The 22,157-nt window shown below is 42.8% G+C and overlaps 1 non-coding gene and 1 pseudogene across 1 annotated transcript; both read left to right on the top strand.

The window, feature by feature from the left end:
• The first annotated feature begins 10,909 nt into the window (after nt 1-10,909).
• Nucleotides 10,910-11,645, top strand: LOC134381588 (small ribosomal subunit protein eS6-like; annotated as a pseudogene).
• Nucleotides 11,646-12,639: 994 nt separating this feature from the next.
• TRNAI-GAU (transfer RNA isoleucine (anticodon GAU)) lies at nt 12,640-12,713 on the top strand. The gene has a single exon. It is a non-coding gene; the product is annotated as a tRNA-Ile (tRNA).
• The last annotated feature ends 9,444 nt before the right edge of the window (nt 12,714-22,157 follow it).

Below are 22,157 nucleotides of genomic sequence, written 5' to 3'. Positions count from 1 at the left end.
ATCAATAGGATATATGTTTGTAGGTGATTGTGTCTGTGTTTGTCGGGGGTGGGGAGGGTTGTATTTATTTACTATAGAAATTAGCTCACATGATTATGGAGGCTGAGAGGTCCCACAATCTCTCATCTCCATGCTGGAGAACCAGGAAAGCCAGTAGTGTAATTCAGTCTGAGTCCAAAGGCCTGAGAACCAGGAGTGCTGATATCCAAGGGCAGAAAAATATGGATGTCCCAGCCCAAACAGGGAGAGAGCAAATTTGCCCTTATTGTCTTTTTGTTCTATTTGGGCCCTGACTGGATCAGATGATGCCCACACACATTGGGGAGGGTCATTTGCTTTACTCAGTTCACCAACTCAAATGCTAACCTTTTTTAGAAACACCCTCACAGACACATCCAGAAATAATGTTTTGTCAGCTATCTGGGCATCCCTTAGCCCAGTCAAGTTGACATATAAAATTAACCATCACATATATACACCATTGAGAAAAACATCAATTCTTCTAGGGAGGGGGAAAAGACAATTAGATAAATAACAAAGCACTTGACATATAAGTGGTATCAAGTGTTATGGAGATTCAGATCAGGGGAAACTTCATAGAGGAAGAGGCATTGATCTTGGTCCTTGAAAGACAGATGGGATTTCAACTGGAAAATATAAGAGAGGGAGGTCCATTCCAGGTGGAGGGAGTAGAGGAAGAGAGTGAGGGCAGAGTGTAGGAACAGGACTATCCAGTGTGCCTGGAGCACAAGAGGGCAGCATGGGAATTCTTGGAGGTCAGATGAAATAGGCTGGTTGGGGCCAGAGTACGGTGATCTCAGATGCTGAGAGAAGTCTTGAAGGAAAGCTTGAAGGTGTTTGTACCTGAAACAACATTACTAGAGGAAATTTCAAGAGTATTGATCCAGATGCAATCTATTTCTGCAGCACTGAAAGAAAGAGAAGTTTTATTTGGTATGGGAAAATGGTTAGTTCTCATTTCACAGATGTAGTCAGTGATTTGTTTCAGGCTAAAACCAATGTTTGGTCTTCAGACCTGAAGTTCAGTGCTTTTTCCATTTTGGTACCATTTTGAAAGATCTTGCTCCTACTGGTAATGTCATTTGGGAGTTGAGGAAAAAGTGGCAACCAAAGTCAGCAGTGGTACTCATCTTGCATGTTTGAGCTCCTTTAACTGGAGGTGTGGCATCTGTAGTCATAGGTTGCAATGCTTATTTTACAAATACATATACAGTGTTTACTATTGTGCCAGGCACTAGTCTAGGCATTTTTAAATATTCCATATAATTATCACAAAAAGTCCCTGAAGTAGATACTGCCATTACTGCTATTTTAAGATATGGGCAGTCACACTCAGAAAGGTTGAGTCACTTGCTCAAGGTCTTACAGCCAGGAAGTACTGGAGGCAGGATTTGGACCCTGGCATCTGGCTTCAGAGTCCATACTCATGGAATCCAATGGGACTCACTGAGAACCTGGGGAGGTGGGTGGCAGGAAATCAGACATCAGCTAGAAAGAGCTTCTTTCCTTTGATAGGTAGGGTGCCCATGTTGACCGATTAATGTGCTTTCCAGAGCCTAGAGGGTTGGGACCTTGTGATGTGAAATCACCTCTCACACCCCACAACCCCCCCATGTTCCTCCCCACCCCACCTCACCCCACCCCACCCCACCTCACCCCACCCCACCCCAAATCTCTACTAAAGATTTTTTTTTTGGTGGCTGGCTGGTAGGGGAACTGAACCCTTGACCTTGGTGTTATAACACCGTGCTCTAAACAACTGAGTAACCAGTCAGCCCTCTGGTAATGATTGAATTGGAAAAGCAGATTCCCTTTTAAAAAATGAGAATACTCCTGGGAAGATTAATTTATCTTTGTTCACTCACACCTTGCAGAGAATTATTTCATTTACACTTTCCAGCTATGTAAATCTGAGGATCCCAGGGCATTTTCTTTAGAATATGTCGAAGGATGGGTAAATTCATCATTTGAGGGCTGGCTTAAACCAGGGTGATTATGAAAAATAGGCTCTATGCTGTCTCTGAGAGAAGTTCCAAGAGGTCCAAAGAACTTTTTGAAAGCACATAGCCCTGCTTGAATAAAATATACAATCTCTTACAATACCTGCTTTAACATATTTGTTTTTAAAAATCAGTGTTATTCTTCTATAAAACATATCTACCAGAGGCTGCTAGGGGTCAGCAATACCCAGCTATCCTCTCCTTCCTGATCACATGACCTGACTGCATTTCCCAGGCCCCTGGTGCCTAGGTGGGGTCATGTAACTAGCTTTGGTCAATGGAATGTGGAGAGAAGCGGTGGGTGGCATTTCCAGACCTGGCCCCTAACCCGTCCTTTGGTTTCTCCACGTGTCTCTTCCCTTGTCTGTTGGTTGGATGCAGAGAATCTTCCAAGGACTCCAAGGCTTCCATCTAGAGGATGGAAGGACCACCAGATGGAAGAAGCCTGGGTCCTTGAATGATGGTGTGGAGCAGAGTCCCCTGCCCCCCACCAACCCATATTGGACTGTGACTTTTTTGTTTAAGCCAATGACATTTGAGTATTGTACGTTACTGTAGCAAGCTTCTCCTGACTAGTACATACTATACTTCTTATATTCTGATGAAATTTCTAACAGCTGTATAAATGGCACCTACCCTGTGTCTGAACCTCAAATTTGTAGCACACTGGACACAACTGCTGTTTTTGCATTTATCTAACACTGATGCTACACACACTTTTTAAAAAATTGACAAGTAAAAACTGTATATATTTATGGTGTACAACATGATGCATGTATACATTGTGGAATAGCTAAATCAACCTATTTAACATATGCATTACCTTACATACATTTTTGGGGGTGAGAACATTTAAAATCCACTCTCTTAGCAAGTTTCAAATATACAATATATTGTTATTAACTGTAGTCACCATAATGTACAATAGATGTGGGGCTGACATTGTAATAAAGTAACTGTTGGGTTAAAAAAAAAATCTTGAACTTATTCCTCCTGTCTAACTGATATTATGTGTCCTTTGATCAACATCTTCCCAATCCCTCCACCCCCAGTTTCTGGTAACCACCATTTTACTCTGTTTGTGTGAGTTTGACATTTTTAGGTTTCACATATAAGTGAGACCATGCAGTATTTGTCTTTCTATGCCTGGCTTATTTCACTTAACATAATGCCGTCTGGATTCATTCACGTTGTCACCAATGACAGGATTTCCTTCTTTATTGAGGCTGACTAGTATTTCATTGTGTAAGTGTCCCACATTTTCCTTATCCATTCATGCATTGATGGACACAGGTCGATTCCATATCTTGGCTATTGTGAATAATGCTGCAATAGGGCTGGCTTCTTAGCTCAGCTGGTTAGAGCACAGTGTTATAACACCAAGGTCAAGAGTTCAGATCCCTGTGAACTGGCCAGATGCCAAAAAAAAAAAAAAAAAAAAAAAAAAGCTGCAATAAGCGTGAGTGTGCAGATACCTCTTCAACATATTGATTTCATATCCTTTGGATATATATCCAGTAATGGGAATGCTGGGTCATATCGCAGTTCTGTTGTTAATTTTTTGAGGAATTCCATACTGTTTTCCATACTGACAGTACTAATTTATATTCCTACCAACAGTGTACAAGGGTTTTCTTTTTTCCGCATCCTCTCCAGTACTTGTTACCTTCTGTCTTTTTGATAAGAGCCATCTTAACAGGTGTGAGATGATATTTCACTGTGGTTTTAATCTGCATTTCCCTAATAATTAGTGATTTGAACATTTTTCCATATATCTATTGGTCACTTGTATGTTTTCTTTTGAAAAATGACTATTCAAGTCCTCTGCCCATTTTTCAATTGGGTTGTTTTCTTACTGTTGAGTTGTTTGAGTTTCTCATATATTTTGGATATTAACCTCTTATCAGATGTATAGTTTGCAGATATTTTCTCCCATTCTGCAGGCTGTCTCTTCACTCTGTTGATTGTTTCCTTTGCTGTGCAGAAATTTTTTAGTTTGATATAATTCTATTTGCTTATTTTTGCTTTTTGGTCTGTACTTCTGGGATCACATCCCAAAAAAATCTTTGTCCAGACCAATATCATGGAGCTTTTCCCATGTTTTCTTCTAGTAGTTTTACAGTTTCAAGTCCTACATTTAAGTTGTTAGCCCATTTTGAGTTGATTTTTGCATATGGCTGGTGCTAAACTCATTTAGTCCCCCAGGCAAATTCCTCTTCCTTTGGCTTTTATTTCACTGTTAATCAGTGTCAATTAGTCCAACTGATCAGCAAGAGATTTCTGTGAGGGCAGTTAGCTCTGTTTCTGACAAGAGGCTTTGACTGTCCCGGGTTCCCTGCTTTACTGGTTTGTCACCTCTGTCTTCTACAGCTCTGTTAACAGGCCTATGAGCTTCACTGCCCCCTGCAAAGTGCCCGAAATCTTTCCCACATTTCTTGAATGTGTACTTTGAGATTATCAACTGTCATTATACAGTTGAGACTGACCCAGAGTGCCAGAACTTTTGATAGCATTACCAGCCCACGGAGTTTTCAGAGATTTAAATATCTATTTTCATAACACCCTCAAGTTCTCTTTTTGTGTCCTCAGGGAGAGATATGCATAAATTTATTCTGTTTGTATTGTGGCATGATTCAGAATGCAAAACAGTCATTCGAACATAAATGGCCAGATTCTCATGTATTAAGCCCAAACACTCTCAGTAGACTTAGTAAATGAATGAATTTCTGTGGCTGCTCAAACTTGTCGAATATGTATTTTTATCAAGTTGTCTGCATAGATTTTACTGGGTTAGCAATAAAAGGTGGATAGATGTCTGGATATTGTCTGTCTCCTGCAGGGCCCTGAAGCAAAGACCATGTCTGCTAGATAACTCCTGGTGTCACTGTGGGCTGTGATTCTGGGAGAAAGCTGCTGACAGTTGTGATGAATAAGAATTGTAGTATTTCACTTCCAGCAAAAATGTTTATAATGGTATCATAATCAGGTGAGCCCGTGGGCATGTAGTTTTGGTAAAAGAAACAATTGAGAACCACTCATCTAAATAGCCCTGGATTTCTTGACACTCAGCATGCAAACACCCTTGTACATGCATTAATTTGAACTGCTTGTTCCTTTATCAAAACTACATTCCTTTTACGTGAAACACTGAATGACAGATGGCATGGCCTGAATTTATCTTGGAGATTTATAGTTCACTGTCTTCGAGTGACAGTCACATACCTAAAAACGCGTAGAACTGGGAATAAAATCAAGGTTCTGAGTCAAAAATTTTAAGAAGCCTCTAATGGAGATGTCACTGCTCTGACATTCACAATTGTAGGTAAATTGATGCCTCTGAGGATTAAATTAATGACAGGAGGAACATAATTATATAAAAGAGCTCCATAATCTATGAAGCACTACATTAAATGAAGGTTATCATTGCTTCTTTTTTTACATTTATTGAGCATCCATTATATGCCAGGCACTGTTCTTCGCTGTTTAGATTCATCAGTAAGCAATTCAAAGTCCATAAAGCATATATGAGGGACTTCAAAAAGTTCATGGAAAGATTCGTATTATCTTTTAATTCTATTTTTCTGTGAAACTTTTGAAGTACCCTCATATTTCTAGTCTGGACAGACATTATATAATAGGTATAATATAAGGTCAGGAGGTGACTGATGATGCTTGATATAAAATAAAGAAAGGTAAGTGTATAGAGAGGGACAGATGCTGCTGTGTTGCACAGCGTGGTCGGGGAAGGCCTCACTGAGGAGGTGACATTTGCTCAGAGGCCTGAGAGATGGGAAGGAGTGAGCCCACGAGGACCTGGAGGAAGAGGGAAAGACATGAGTGTGGAGTGTTCAGCGTACAGATGTCATCTATTCCCAGGGACTGAGGTCATCCAGGGAGAGAATGTGTGGAGAATCTACGTAGGTAAGAGAAGAGGGCACCGTTGGGGCACTCCGTCACTCAGAGGGCACAAAGAGGAAGAAGAGCCATCAGTGGAAAGCAAGAAGAAGCGACAAGTCAGATGGGAGGATGTCCCTGAAGTCAAGCAACGAAAGTGTTTCAGAAGAGACGTGAGCAAGTAGCTTCCCATCCAGAAACAAACAGTAGAGTTAAATCCCCGCCCTACCTAACATACAGAAGCACGACCCACTCGAATTAAGAACCTAAAGGTGAAGGGCAAAACTTTAAAAACTTTTTGAAGGAAGTATAGGCAAATATTTTTCTAGCCTTGATGAAAGGAAGTAGGTCTTTAAAAGACTTCCCAGAAAAGGGAACAAACTAGTAAAATATAAAATACTATTCATCAACAAACACAATGAAAAAGGGGAAAAGACAAAGCACAAACATCACATGTAATCACCAGAAGCTACTTAATAATCCAGAATATATAAAGAATAACAAATTAGTGAAACAAAGACAACTCAATCAAAAAATGGGCAGATGACATAAACAGGCATCTCTTCTTAGAGGAAACATGAATGGGCAATAAATATATGAAAAGATGCTCAGTGTCATTAATAATTTAGAAAAATGCAAATTTAAATCCTCAAAAGATAACATTTTACCCCCTCTGGATTGGCATAAATTAAAAAGTCTGACAATACCAAGGATATAGAGCACGAGAAATATCATTTACTGCTGGTGGGAGTATAAATTGTACAAGCACTTTGGAGAGCAATTTTGGTATTATCTAGGAAATCGGAAGATGCACATACCCTATGGCCCAGCAATCTCCTTCTAGAGAAACCCTCGCCTGTGTGCACCAGGAAGCCTGAACAAGAATGATCATAGCGACACTGTTTGTAATACTGAAGAAAAAAAAAAAAAAGGAACAACATAAATGTTGTCAGTCAGATAATAGAGAAATAAATTGTGATAGAGTCCCTGTGGTTGCCAGCCTCCAGGACAGCCTCGTCCTTCCTTTGTGTAGTCACCTGTTTACTGGAAGCCAGTAAAGTCTTGCTAGTTCTATCGTACCCCAGCAATAGCAGTATCTGACTTTACGGAGCACATACTAAGTGCCAGGAGTGCCTAATCACTGCTCTGATTTACAAGTGTAAAGTTGTCTGACAATGTGAGAGGCCCCCCAGAGGCTAGAGGATACTCGGGGGGCAGAGGTAAAGCCCCAGACCAGCCACATCCATACATCAGATCTAAGGTCAGGACTAAACTTCAGAGGTGCTGGTACTTCCTTACACAGGGAATGTGAGATCCAAACTGGAGAGAATATTGAACCTGGAAGCTGAGAAACAAATGAAGTTTGTGTTGGAGAGGAAAGGAAGGTCTGAAAAAATGTACCCAAAGACAGACAATGAGAAATGCTGCTAAAAACAACAGTTACAGGCAACAAAGAATAGAGAGAGGATATTCAGAAAAGGAGTGCATTACACAGACACACACACACACACACACACACACAGTGCTTTATATATATAAAAAGCATTATCCTCCTAAAAGCATTAGGGGTTTGAAATTAAATACTGATAGCCTGAATCTTTTATTTTTAATGTCTAATCCACTGTACTAAAATCTAGTTTGGAAGTAAGTATCTTCTCCTGTTACACCAAGAACCGCTACTTTAAACAAATCGTTCTACATTCTTCAAAACAGATTTGGGGCACTAGAAACATTTTGCTAGTTTTATGGTATTTTAAAAGGATTTTCTTATAGGTCTTGCACTTTGATCCCTTATCTCTGTTGCTTCGAATGTGCCTGACTAGAACCCATTCCAGTGTCCTGAAGTGAAACAAGGTCAGTCCACACGAAGCTGCTGTTCTAAAAATTTGTTTCTATTCTTATTCCATCAGTGTGGGTTCCAAGGGTGGGGATCTGTGAGCTGATTTTTTTTTCTGTTCTTGTTTTCATGTCATAGGTCAGAAACTGTACCTCTTTTCTGCCTCTGAGCCAGAAAGAAGAAAGAAAAATGCGACATGAATTTGGCCCCAATGGCCGCAAGCGAGGGACAGGGTCATTTCCTGGCCCCAAAGTATACCTGGTTATGTTCCTTCAAAGTCCTCTAGTCATTACTTTTTTGAAATATAGAAGAGATAACCATGGACAAGGTGAGGGTGGTGACACTGTTCAGCAGAGGAGCAGAGAGGGGTGTGGGAACAGAATTCGGTGCAGGAAGCCTGGACTGGCCACCCTTGCCGCAGCCTGCGTACAGCTGGGCAAACTCATTCCTATGTAAATTCAGGTTAATTGCTGCTAAAATTATACTGGATTTTTTTTCTTTTACTCATTATTGTCATAAGAAAAAATCTAGGAAATTCTGCAATTAATTGCTTAATGAACCAAAGTACAATTGGGAAGCCTTTAGCTCTTGTCCCCAGCAAGCCCTGTGAAAGCTAATTTTCTTCACTAGCAAATTCAGGCCTGCCCAGTTCGGGAGCCAGTGTTTATGAGGGTGAGAGCAGATCGCTATGTCTTTCCTCACTTCCTACACCATCACGACCAGTTCAGGTCAAGTATTTGTTGTGCTACTGAAGGCCTGGTATCTCCTGTGTGGAGTAAGGACCTTGTTATGAGCTGAATTGTGTCCCTTCAAAACTCGTATGTAGAAGTCCTAACCCCTAGTACCTTAGAATGTGACTATTTTGAGAGAGAGAACTGTTAAAGAGGGAATTAAGATGAAATGAGGTCATTAGGGTGGGCCTTAATCCAGCATGACCAGTCCTTATAAGAGGAGATGAGGATTCAGACACACACAGAGGGAAGACCACGTGAGGACACAGGGAGAGGACGGCCACCTGCAAGTCAAGGAGAGAGGCCTCAGAAGAAACCAACCCCGCCCACACCTTGATCCAGGCTTGTGGCCTCCAGAACTGTGAAAACACAAATTTGTGTTGTTTAAACCACCCAGTCTATGGGACTGTGTTATGGCAGCCCGAGCACACTATGTAGCCCCAAGCTCTCCTTCCCACCCAGTAACAGCTGTTCCCTTCTACTCATTTGCCATCCCCTACACATATGCTTCTGTTAGAACCAGTCTCTGTCCTGAACCCGTCCCTCAGACCAGGGCTCAACAAAGAGCTTTTTTCTGGTGGACTAATGAGTACAAAACTACACCATCTACCCTCAATGAATCATTGTGCAATGTATGCAGGTATTGAAAGAACGTACTGTACCCCACAATTATGTGCAAGTAAATGTGAAAGTATTTTGAATAAAATTAAAACAAAACAAAACAAAACCTTTTCTGTAGAAAGTGGAGAGTAAATATTTTAGACTTTGAAAGCCTAAAGGCAAAAGAAACAATATTATGTAGGTGCTTTTGTAACCATTTTAAATGGTTAACTGCTTACACTTAAATACACACACTCATTGCAACACTATTCACAATAACCAAAAGGTGAAAACAATCCAGGTGCCAATCAACAGATGAGTAGATAAGCAAATGTGGTATATATGTGCCATGGAATATTATATAGCCTCAAAAAGGAAGGAAATTCTGATGCATGCTATAATAACAGAGGAACCTGGAAAACATTATGCTCAGTGAAAGAAGTCAGCCACAAAAGGACAAATAGGTGTGACTCCACTTTACGAGGTTCCTAGAACAGGCAAATGTGTAGAGACAGAAAGAATAAAGCTTAGCAGGGCCTGGGTGGAGGGGGAGTTGTTACTAAATGGATACAGGGTTTCAGTACTGGATGATAAAAAGTTATTTCCAGCAACTGGAATTGATTGTTGAACTTGAAATTGGAATGGACTGTGGTGATTGTTGTATAACTTTGTGAATGTACTTAATGCCACTGAACTGTACATTTAAAAATGGTTAAAATGATAAATTTTATGTTATCTATAGTTTACCACAATAAACTATTTTTAAAAATGTATTCATTAAAAATGTGGAAAACTAAAACGGGGGGAGGAGCAGAAAGGTGCGGGGAGGGAGGTAGACTCGGCCCAGGGACCGTAGTTTGTCACCTCTGCCCTGAACGGTTTGGCTAGGGTCCCTCCTCTATACCTTATTTCCTTAACAATAAGCAAGAGATCTGTTCTAAAACAAACAGGCCACCTGTAACTGTCAACATCTGCCATCATGTATTGCAACTACTGTCTGGAATGATTTCTTACTCTGCCCCTTCTAAATTGCACACTTTGGACATCAAATTGAGCCTAAATTTATCATGCTTCCTCAGATCTTCTTGCCTACTCACTTCTGGGGACAACCCTGCCCTGGTGACTCACCAGCCCCAGACCCAGGTCCCTGTTTTGTCTCTGTCTCCATCAGCCTGCACTGGTGAAGTCTCCGTGTGCTTTGGGGCATACAGATGGAGACGTTTGAAGCCTTGCTTGGGGAGTGACTTATCCACGGAGGATACAAACAATTTAAAGAATATGATTCTGGTTTGGCTGTAACAGGATCACCACGTAATACCTGAAATAAGAAAACAAAGCTGCACTTATTGTTTACTGTTGCAGAGGAGAGCTCCGCTGGTTGGCTCAGTCTCTCCCAGCAGAGTGTTGGCTTACACAGTGTTTTGGAGAAGTGGAGCTCAGGGCTTGAAGGACTTTCAGAAGCACAAGTTGACATCCTCAGTGGGCGTGTGGTTAGTGCCTGAGCTGCCACCGATCGGTTGACACTCAGAGGTGCGTTTAAGGGAGCCAGTCTCTGGCTGACCTTCAGAAGGCCATAGGTGAGCTTGTAAAAGTGTGTTCACTGAAGCCAGTTGTCACTGATTGACTGAACAAATGTAAAACCGGTTCTGGTGGTTACTTGTTACCACAGCTATGAAACAACCAGGCTTTTTTTTTTTTTAATGGCTTGTGGGAACTTTTTAATTCTTAGATATCATCTGTGTAGCTATCTCTCTAGCCATTAAAAATCAGCCTTCTCTTTTCTGTGGTGCCTCAGAGGTGATTAGCCGCTTCAAGACGAGCCGAACATGTTCCCAAACACTGGCTGCCAGCAACCCATGGACGTGGATGATGAACGCAAACTTTGGACCTTTTATAAGAAGAGTTTGGTCCCAGAAGTTGCTGCTCACGCTCTGGGTGAAGAACGAAAGGGATATGTCATCCAAGTCAGTGGTGGGAATGACAAACAAGGTTTCCCCAGGAAGTAGGGTGTCTGCCTGCTGCTGAGCAAGGGACATTCTGGTTCGAGACCCAGGAGAACTGGAGAAGGAAAGGGCACATCTGTTCTGGGTTGCATTGCAGATGCCAATCTGAGTATTCTCTATTTGTGAAAGATGTTCCCGGACTGACTGACACCACCATGCATCAATGCCCAAGGCCCAAAAGAGCTGGCAGAATCCACAAATTTCTCAATGTCTCCAAAGATGCTGCCCATCAGTATGTTGTGAGAAAGCCCAGAAACAAAGAAAGCGAGAAGCCCAAGACCAGCGCCCAGGAGTCAGTGGCTGGTTACTGCACACGTCCTGCAACACAGACGTGCGTGTGCTGCTCTGAAGAAACGGCGTACTAAGAAAAACAAGCAAAAGGCCACAGATGTTCTGCTAAACTTTTGGCCAAGAGAATGAAGGAGGCAAAAAAAAAAAAAAAAAAAAAAAAAAAAGCCAGAAACAGATTGCCAAGACACAGAGGCTGTCCTCTCTGAGAGCTTCTACCTCTAAGTTTCAGTCCAGTCAAAAAAGAAGATTTTCCAAGAGTAACATATAAATATGATCATACATCAAAATCCAAAACACGGGGCTGGCTGGTTAGCTCAGCTGGTTAGAGTACGGTGTTAGAACACCAAGTTCCAGGGTTCAAATCCCCATACTGGCCAGCCACCAAAAAACCCAAACAAAAACAAAGCAAACTCCATTCTGCCTTATCCTCCATGGCAAAGACTCCCAATCGCCTACCTAATATCCATTTTCTCCTTCTTCCTACTAACAGAACCCAGTTTTTGCTCAGGGTAGCAATGTTCCCAAGAACGACATTTCCCAAACAGTCGTGCATATTGGGTTGACCATGTGCCACGGTCCTAGAGGGTGAGATGTGTGCAGAATCACAGGGTGCTACTTCTGGGAAGGCTCCTTAAAGTGGGGACAGAGACTGTTGGCCTGCTCCTTTTCTCCTTCCTGCCTGGAAGGGGTCATAATGTCTGGGGATCAGTAGCCATGTTGGATTCATGAGAACTAAAGCCACACCCTACTGATGGCAGAGTGAGAGACAAAGAGCCTGAATAGGGTGATGTCACCTCAGCTCTGGACTGCCTGCCTCCCGACTAGTACTCGGATCAACTATTGCAAGTTGACTTTTCTGTGTAGCCAGACCTATTCCCAATCCATAAGCCTGCCCTTCTGTCCTTATGTCTTCACCTCACAATTGTACGAATGGCTCCATTGTGTCCTCACTGCACAGCACAGCACCGCACAACAGACAACACAAACGCACTGTGAATGTATGTATATTTGTTGAGCGTGTAATTCCCAGATCAGGTGTAAACGATATGACGAGGCAATGAGAAATACAAAACATCACCTACAGAGTAATCTCGCCAGAAATATTTACACCAAAGCCAATCATGAAGAAACTATTAGACAAATTCAGCATGGGGGACAATCAATAAAACAACCCTTCCAGAAAGTTCCATGTGACAAAAAAGTAAGCAAAAAGGTGGTGGTGAGGGGAGACTATTCTAGATTTAAAAAGACTAAAGAGGGCTGGCTGGTTAGCTCAGTTGGTTAGAGCATGGTGCTGATAACACCAAGGTCCAGGGTTCAATCCCTGCACTGGCCAGCTGCCAAAAAATACCAAAAATAACAAGAACAAAAAAGAGTGACCTTCTCAGTTGGTTAAAGAGCGATGCTGATAAAAAGACTAAAGAAACATAACAATCAGATGCAATGTGTGAATCTCAATTGGATCCTGAATCAAACAACAAAACATATTCATATCACCCAGTATTCTTAGATTTACCTGCCTGAAACCCCAAAAGCATCCGCAGTGGCCTGCATGGTATGGAAAAGGCACTTCTCAGCGGATAGATTCCCCCACTCCAAACGCCACACAGACCAGTCAAATCAAGGGAGAACTTGGAGTTTTTGACTCCAAAAAGTACTTCTTGTAGTTGGGATATAGAAAGAAATTCAGGAGTTTCTTTACCATTCCGAGGATCTCTACAAGGAGAGAAGCTTAAAAAGACTTTTAAATCTATCAGGGTTGATCCTGCATGGATTGATGGGCTGTTGTAACCAACATACAATAATCCTGCCACAAGCCTCCAAAGCACCAGGGTTGCTCCTGGGAGGTGAGTCTGGGGTGCCTCACTAGATATGCAGCAAAACTCAGCCACTGCTGCCACTTGTCATAACACAGCTGGCGTGGCGCCAGGGCAAAAGAAGGGGGCACGCTGCAGAACAGAAAACAATGAATGCGAAGTTACTTACTGAGTGGCAGAGAAGCTGGGAAACTACATGGATATAAACTGAGACAACGCTAGATGAGGTGGTCCACTAGAGGGCGGTAGAGCCCCGTGGTTAAGGGCACAGGCTCTGCGACAGAGAGAGGGCGTTTCCACCTGGGCTTCTCTGCTTAGCAGACAGGTGACCGAAGGCTACTCACAACCTCTCTGAGTGTTAGGTTCCTCACCTGTAAAATTGAGATTAACAGTATCTACAACATAGGTTTGTTGTGGATTATACAAGTTGTAGACAATATATGGATAACATATGTGCCTGGCATATTGTAAAGACTCAATGTCAGCTATTATCATCATCTGCTGAAATCAATTATTCATAGGACCAACAGAGAGGAAGGCTGGCCCCGCATGTATACACCTGGGGGGGTGGGTGTGCAGCAGGGCAGACGAAGACACAGGTGCATAGGAAGTCCCTGAGCAAAGCCTGGAAAATGCTGCTCACCAGGGTGAGTTGAGAAATGAATCACTCTGGGGGGATGGAGGCAGGTGACACATCAGGCTGGGGGCCACCCACCCATGTTCTCCAGCTTTAACCTTCATCTAGTTCCTTTTTACTATATATTTAACTGTGGTCAAATACACAACCTAAAATTTACCATCTGAACCATTTTCAAATGTCCCGGTGAGTGGCATTAAGTGCACTCACACTGCTGTGCAGCAGTCACCACTAGTCATTCACTGAACATCTTGCATCTTGCAATCCTCAGCTCTGGACTCATTAAACTACAACTCCCCACTCTCCTCCCCCCAGCTCCTGGCAACCACCATTCTACCTTCTGTCTCTACAAGTTTGCCTATGCTTGGAACCTCATATAAGTGGACTCACACAGTATTTGGCTTCTTTCACTAAGTGTAATGATTTCAAGTTTCATCCATGTTGTAGCATGTGTCAGAATTACCTTCCCTGTTAAGGCTGAATGATATTCCATCACATGTGTATACCACATCTTGTTTACCCATTCGTCTGTCTATGGACACTTGTCACCCTTGTCTAGTTCCTTCTGCACCAGGTGGCCCATCAAGAACTTTCTGGAGGAGAAAATTTTCTGGCTGAAGGGAACCAGAGGCTGACCTCTGGAATGAGAAGAAACTTCCAATACCTCAAGGGCCTGGGAGAACAAGAAATAATTTGCAGAGGAAAGAAATTCAGCCAGTATACAGACTCACATGCACATACAGTCCCTAAACGTCACTCATACAGTGAGGGGTGGATTTGTGGATTCCCCATAACAGTTACTAAGTTATTGCCTCTCAGCTCCACACCCAGGCATCTCTGCTTGGCCTTGTGATGCCAGGCTGACACTGCAAACCCCACATTGGGCTCTGTCATGAGAGGTGCTACAGGAAGACTGCAAGCCTAGGGAAGAGGGAGGGACTTGTGACCTCCTTGCTGCTGCGGCCTCTCTGAGCAACACCCCAGCCACACTTCCCCCAGCAGGGGCGGTGCTTTCCTGTGGCTGCTGCGGAATCCAGTTGTCAGTGTTTCCACCACTCGCACCCTCCTCAGAGGCCCAGGTCCTGTGGGACCACTGCTCTCAGTCTCAAGGTTTTAATAATTCCAACCACATCCCTTTGTCTGCCCAGCCCCAGAGGTGGTGGCTGCTTGCTCTATGGTATCTTAGAGTTCTCTTTGTACACTTGCAGTTACCTAGTTCACTCCATATGTAGTTAATTATTTATACTTTTATCTTTACATTTACTTCTCTCTCTGGTTCCTTTCCCCTGACTGGACTTTAACTGATAGACCTCCAACCACTATCTCAAACTTTTAATGCCCTCCCCAAGCCCTGTTTAACTTGACCCCTCACTCTAGGAAGGATGACCTGGCCCTGTTTCATCCAGAAAATCAAAGCCATTATAGGTGACCTCAAATACCCCTGTTACCCCCTCCCCCTCTCATCTACAAACACTTCTATAGCCAGTTTCCCTTTTTTCCATCTCAGAGGATAAAGCAGTTTCTCCCTATTCAATTCCAAATCTTCCACAGGTGCTTTTGAGCCCAACTCCTTCCCATGTCCTCTTGGACCCTGCTCTGGCCTCCTATCTTTTCCCAATTCTTAACACACTCCTCTCTAGCATCTCCAGGAAGACTGCTAGGGACAGGTGAAAGGATCGGTGTGTACTCCTCCTCTCTCCCATTAACTGCATCCACATTTTCTCCCAGGGCCCGTCCACCTGCGCAAGCTCTGTAATCACAGCATCCAGCACAGTGCCCAGCAGGCGGAAGGCAGGGAAATCACACTGGGTCAGTGTTAGCTGAATGAATGAGATACACAGGAGAGTTACTCACCTGTTTGCTGAAGGAATCACTGAATGGGTGGGATTCTGTGCTTAGAAGAGCTCAGTGGCACATCCCACTGCCACATTTTTCACAGTGGAGTCCTTGGGCCACCTACATCTGAATCACTTGGGAAGCTCATCACAAATGCAGACTCAAAACCCAGATTGATGGGAGAGTGTCCAAGGGACACAGGAGACAACAGAAAGAGCTACCAGTGGACAAAGATGAAACAATTTGAGCAACGAAACAAAGTAGTACTGGGTTACAACCCAAAGTATAAAATCAATACCCATGAGTCCATACTGATTGATATAAATGAATGGCTGAATAAATAAATGGGGGAGAAGAGGCAAATCTCCTGTACGGAAGAATTGCAGATAACTTATGTAGACACTCTGTCCTCAAGGAGGTGGACAGTAACTGCCCACTCCTTAAGCATGACTGTGACTTTGTGACTTCCTTCCAAACACTACAGCATGCGAGTTGGGGAGAGCAGAGAAACCTGACAAACACTCCCTCAGCCAGGTGGTCAAAGTCAAGGTCAACAGTGGTAAGTGAGGTTGGTAGTGTGTACCCTTGATATGATGTGATGAAAACAGCACTTCACTTCCATGAACTTCCAATGACCCATTACCCCAGTCCTGTCATTAGAAAAAATATGAGACAAAGTCCAACAAAGGTACACCTATAAGATTCCTGACCAGTATTCCTCAAAACTCTCAAGGTCATCGAGAAAAAAAAAAGGAAAGTCTGAGAAACCGTCATAACCAAGAGGAGCCTACGGAGACATGACGACTAAGTGTAATGTGGAATCCTGCATGGGATCCTGTAACAGAAAAAAAAATTAGGTAAAAACTAAAGAAGTCTGAATAAAATATAGACTTTAGTTAATAATAATGTAGCAATACTGGTTCATTAATTGTCACAAATATACCATGCTGATGTAATATGTTAATCAAAGGGGAAATAGTATGGGTTTATGGGAACTCTGTACCATCTTCTCACTTTTTCTGTGGATCTAAAACTGTTAAAAAAAAATAAAGTCTATTACAAAAATTTTTAATGCAGATTCCCGAGCTCCCATTAGGATCTCAGAAAATGAGCCTCGGGACTCTGCATTTTAAACAAGCGTCTCAGCTGGCTTTTGTGAACACTACAGTTTGAACACTGTTGTGGAGAATCTCTGATCAGAGATATAAAGAATCATTGCTTACTTGGCTTGTGGACCCAGGCCACCACACTGCACAATGCCCGGGTCACCATCGATATTGTGATCAACTTACAGTGGTAATGGCGTCCCTGAGGCTATGAAGTAGACGCGCATCAGCCACAAGCCTTCCTGCAGCATTACTTTGACTGGCCTAGCCAAAGTTTGACGATTGGGAGAGGGGCTGGCTGGTTGCTCAGCAGGTTGGAGTGTGGTGCTGACAATACCAAGGTCCAGGGTTCAATCCCTGTACTGGCCAGCTGCCAAAACAAAAACAATTGGGAGAGTCTTCTTTAAGCCCAAACTCTGGGTGGCATCTCCACCTCCCATGCCCTCCTAGGAGTGGCTCAGCCCTTCAGATGGGCCACGCTGATCAGTTCAACAGTCTCCGCCACTCCATATTGCTGCTAACACTTTAGGAGATGCTACTATCATGGCTGTGTTGTTGACTCTTTATAGAAAAAAGAAACAACAAACCAGTTCTCTGCACCTGTGTCACTATCAAGAGTGGGAAAATGAAAGATACATCAAGTGAACCTGGGTTTTTAAAAGCTGGGAGAGATCGCCTTTAGTCGTGTGAGTGGACAGTATTATTTCGTGGAGAACATCCGAGGCAGATGGTCTGACGATTCACACACAGCTTCCTCCCTCATTGATGGCACCGCAGTGTACCAGACCCCACCTGGACCTCATGTCAGCGAGGGATGGTGCAGCGATAAACAGCCCTGTATTAGTCTGTTTCTGTTGCTTAAAACAAAATACTTTAAACTGGGTGATTAAAAAAGAAAATGAAATTTATTGCTTATAGTTTCTGAGGCTAGGAAGTACGAAGTCCAGGGAACACATCTGGTAAGAGCCTTGGTGGTGGCATCAGTGACAGTGGAGTATCACATTGTGAAAATGGTGGAGCAAAGAGAGACTAACGTCCTGATTCACTCTCCTTTTAAAGTCCTCCAAAGCAGGCCCTGGGCCATCATTTTTAATCCATTCACTATGGCACGGTCCTACAATCTAATCACCTCTTCAAGCCCCACGTTTCAATGATCATAATAGGATTTCCCACCCTCAACAGTTACAGTGGGGATTAAGTTTTAGGGAGACATTCAGTCCAAGGCAAGGCCCAAGGTGGATGCTGGAGGGAGGGGAGGGAGAGAAAATGACTCTTCTGTCCCCTCTGTTTTGTCATACCCTGGGAACACCACGGGGAGAGTAGCTCGACTCCCCAGAGAGTCAGGATCCTGCTGGAGCTAAGCCAGAGCTGCATTCTCAGGCCCTTCATCAAATGGCATGAACACACTGTTCTGGTTCTTTCTTTCTAATTACTAATTTAGGAACAAACTGTCTCATGAGTGATCCAGCAGAAACAGACAGACTTGATTTTGAGAACTGTGTTAACTTCCTTGCCAATGTTCAGAGTGTGACTATTAAAGGATGATTATAATAGCGAGCACTTACTGTGGGCAGGACCTGTTCTGAGTGTGTTTTAAAAAAATACATTAACCTATTTGGTGCTCATTAAGCCCCTAGAGGCAGGTATTATTCTTATCACCATTCCCTGTTTACAGATGGAGAAACTGAGGTGCACAGGTGTGCAGGAGACCGACTTGAGGGCCTGCGTTAGTGAGCATAGACAGAGCTGGGATTTGAAGCCAGGCTCCAGGCATGGAGCCCCTCACCACTGCACACACCATTCTGGTCTCCAAGAGGATGAACAGGTGTCTAGAGCATTCACTCTCGCAATGTGTCAAGTTGCCATAAAAACCACAGATGGCATTATTACCTACTTTTATTTTATGAACGTAACATACATTTGTGTTCACATTTTAAGATGATGTATAATATACAACATATGGCACCAGTACACAAATTATTTTACATAGAATTATTGATAAAATCCCTGACATTTTCTGATTTGGCATGATGGGCCGGAATTTCTATAAACCAGGGGGAAAAAAAAGTTGTTCTGCCGTGAATTTGCTTGGAATAACTTTTTAAATGATACTTTTTATCTTAAATATTCAGGTGGATTGTTTTCTTTACCAAACCAAACTTTGAATTTCTTAGTAGATTGTGTTGTAGTCTCTCTTCCTTTCCTGGAGTTCAGGGATTAGACCTTGTCGGTTATCAGCACAAATGTGTCATGATCAATGATATTTTATGCCTCTGTTTTTATGGGTAGATTATCATATACCATTAAAACTCCCTGATGGAAGAATAATATGGAAAATTGGAGAGGATTCAAAAAAAGGAATAAAAATGATCAAATGGTTGAAAAGTTACAGAAATATTTAGTCTGGAGAAGAGAAGGCTGAAAGGTGTTTGAAAAACTCACTTCAAATAGATGAATAGACGAATCAAGGGGATATTGAACAGATGTTTTAGTCATCTTGTGGCTGGTGGAGCAGATTTGGTCAAGGCCATTGCACAGAGCAACTGTAAGGGAATAAAATGGGAGAAACAGTGCCAGAGTGCCAGAGATCAGAGCTATAAGCAACAGTGGGCATGCTTGAGTTGGAACGACGGCTGGAGCACAAAGGCAGGGGTTTGATACTCAGCCAGATGGACACATGTCAGGACTATCTGAGGTCAGTGTCAGTATCCCACCATCCCTGTGCACCTTCCTCTCTCCTTGGAGTCAGGCTCCCTCACGCAGGGGCCGCCTGAGTCCCACTCTGTCCACCTGGCATATTTGCACAGGGCAAACCTCTTTAGCTTGCACATGAGGACAGACTGCCATCAGCTGGTTCAGAAAACCCAAGTTGTTGTTCTTTTGTATCTTCTTGGACATTGGTGGGGTACTTATTACTGAATAATTCCCTTATAAACACTCTAATCCCAGTGGGCATAAGGATATAAACATTTGACAAATCAGAGCAACCCTCTCTCATTTTAACATTTTAACCCATCCCAGCTTCTATACATATATGACATAATTGTAGCAATATAAAGAAACTCTACCAGTAGACTTCCTGAGACTCTTCTAGCTTCTGGTGGTGACCTGCGATTACTGGAGTTCCTTAGCTTGCAGTTGTATCCCTCCAATCTCTGTCATCAATGAATCGTCTTCCCTCCTGTGTCTGCGTCTCTTATCCTCTTTTTATGAGACCGCCAGTCATACTGGGTTTAGGACCTACACTACTCCAGTATGACCTCATCTTAACTAATGACATCTACAATGTCCCTATTTCCAAATCATATCACATTCTGAGGTGCTTCAACATATCTTTTTGGGGGATACAATTCAACGCATAACACTGAGAGAATGAAAGACGTAGGTAAAAAATTCCTGGGCTCAGTTTGCCATAAAACAAAAATAGAAAAGCTAATCAATAAGCAAAATTAAGTGGCATGTGATGGTCAGTTCTTAAAACTTTGCTTTGTATTTACAGCTTATTTTCTGAAATTTAGAAAATATTTTTGGGCTGACCCCCTGGCTCACTCGGGAGAGTGCAGCACTGGGAGCGTCAGCGGCACTCCCGCTGCGGGTTCGGATCCTATACCAAGCCAAGGGTTGCGATCCCCTTACCGGTCACAAAACCGAAAAAAAAAAAAAGAAAATATTGTCATGTGTCCTTTTTTTATTAGTTGCTGTGGTAATGATACACTCCTTATATGTCTGCATATTTCAATGGCATTTCCATGGATTTACAATAATACATACTGCCAGTAATGCGAATAAGGTTATGAGGAATTTTCTACACAATATTTTAAAGATTATCTCACCTTGGAAAAAGGAGAAATAAAAGCTCACTTGTGTATATTTTGCTTTAGAACATTGTGTTGACCACATGGACTCTCTCAGCGTGCCCCAGCCACAAACAGGAACAAGCAAGACGAAGCATCTGAGTCACTTGGCGTCTCTGAGCAGGCCTGTGAGAGCTCAGCTCCCACTTCTGTGGAAACGACCTTGTGGGAGGTATATCCGTGGGCGTGGTCCTTGCTCTGAGGGACAGGAGGTGGTCTCCGTGAGAGGACACATCCTGTCAGGGGGTGAGATTGTTACGTTTGGCATATCTTTCCTGTTTTGAGGATGCCCTGAAATCTGACTTGCACTTTGGCAAGGATCCAGGGTAGCCACATCATAGTCCAAGAGAAGTTACTAACATAACACCAATCAATAGCCATACCCATCAAGAGGAAGAAAGTGCTGGTCCCCCAAAAACGTCCTGCCTGGGACCAGGGGTGAGAGGATGGGGGAATAGGCAATTCGGTCTCACTGCCTTCTTTCCACGTACAGGAGATTCTGCTGGTGTCCCAACCATACCCTCTTTGCCTGCCCTGGAGGTCGCCTAGAGCGTTAGTGGGCAATTCTCATCCAAGCCTCTGTGCCTGCAGGCTTTCTCTGGACGCAGGGTGTGCTCGGCCCACGCATGGAGCCGGTTTAAAGTGTAGGTGGGTTTATAACTCCCCCAGAGAACCCCTCAACCTATAAAGGGAGTTGGTAGACAAATAACTCAGCTTTCTTGCTCATTGGTGAGTCAGTTTTGAGGTTTGTTCTGCTCTCCTAGAGGGTCTCTAGTCAGATTTAATTCCAGGTGCCCACAGTGGGCAGTTCCCTACCTCACTTGCCTAGTTCCTCACCAGGCTTCCTGGGATCGTCTCTTAGAATTTGCACCCAAATCCTTCTCTCAAGGTCAGCTTTTGCGGGAATACAAAGTGATAGCATTATACCCAACACCCCCTTTTATGAGAGTAATCAATTTGTTCAAACAATATGGATGGGTTAGAAAATGAGCTATGGTATCGCAGAACGCTGCAATGGGAAGCAGGAATCCACTTTTATTACTGCAGTGTGATTAGAAGAAAGATCCCGTTCACTGGATTGAAATTACCCTCCAGAAAGAAAAATGGATAAGGAAAAGAATTATCCTATTTGCATACAAACATTGATGTTTAACTAATGGTTAGTAGCATGGAATATGACTAGATGGCCATATTAAGATGAATGAAAGCTTCTATGTCCCCTATTTGTAAGTCATATACCTAAAAATGAGGTATAAGAAAATGACTAATGTATCTGATTTATAATTTTGAAGATTATTTAAGATTACATCGTCTTTATACCACATTAGGCTTAGAACCCATGACATTTTGTCGTATACATGCATGGCACGAATAGCATCCATCTAGTAATGATTGTCAGTCCTAGGAGACCCAACTCCCCCTTTTATAACAAATATTCTGTAGTTCTGCCTTTAATATCCTAAATGAAACTTAAGGAAAATATGCTACACATAATTTTAATGATCAGTATAACATCCTTACTTTGATATA

Source organism: Cynocephalus volans, chromosome 7 (assembly GCF_027409185.1).
Source record: "Cynocephalus volans isolate mCynVol1 chromosome 7, mCynVol1.pri, whole genome shotgun sequence".
NCBI lineage: Eukaryota > Metazoa > Chordata > Mammalia > Dermoptera > Cynocephalidae > Cynocephalus > Cynocephalus volans.
This window is presented reverse-complemented; position numbering and strand designations above follow the sequence as displayed.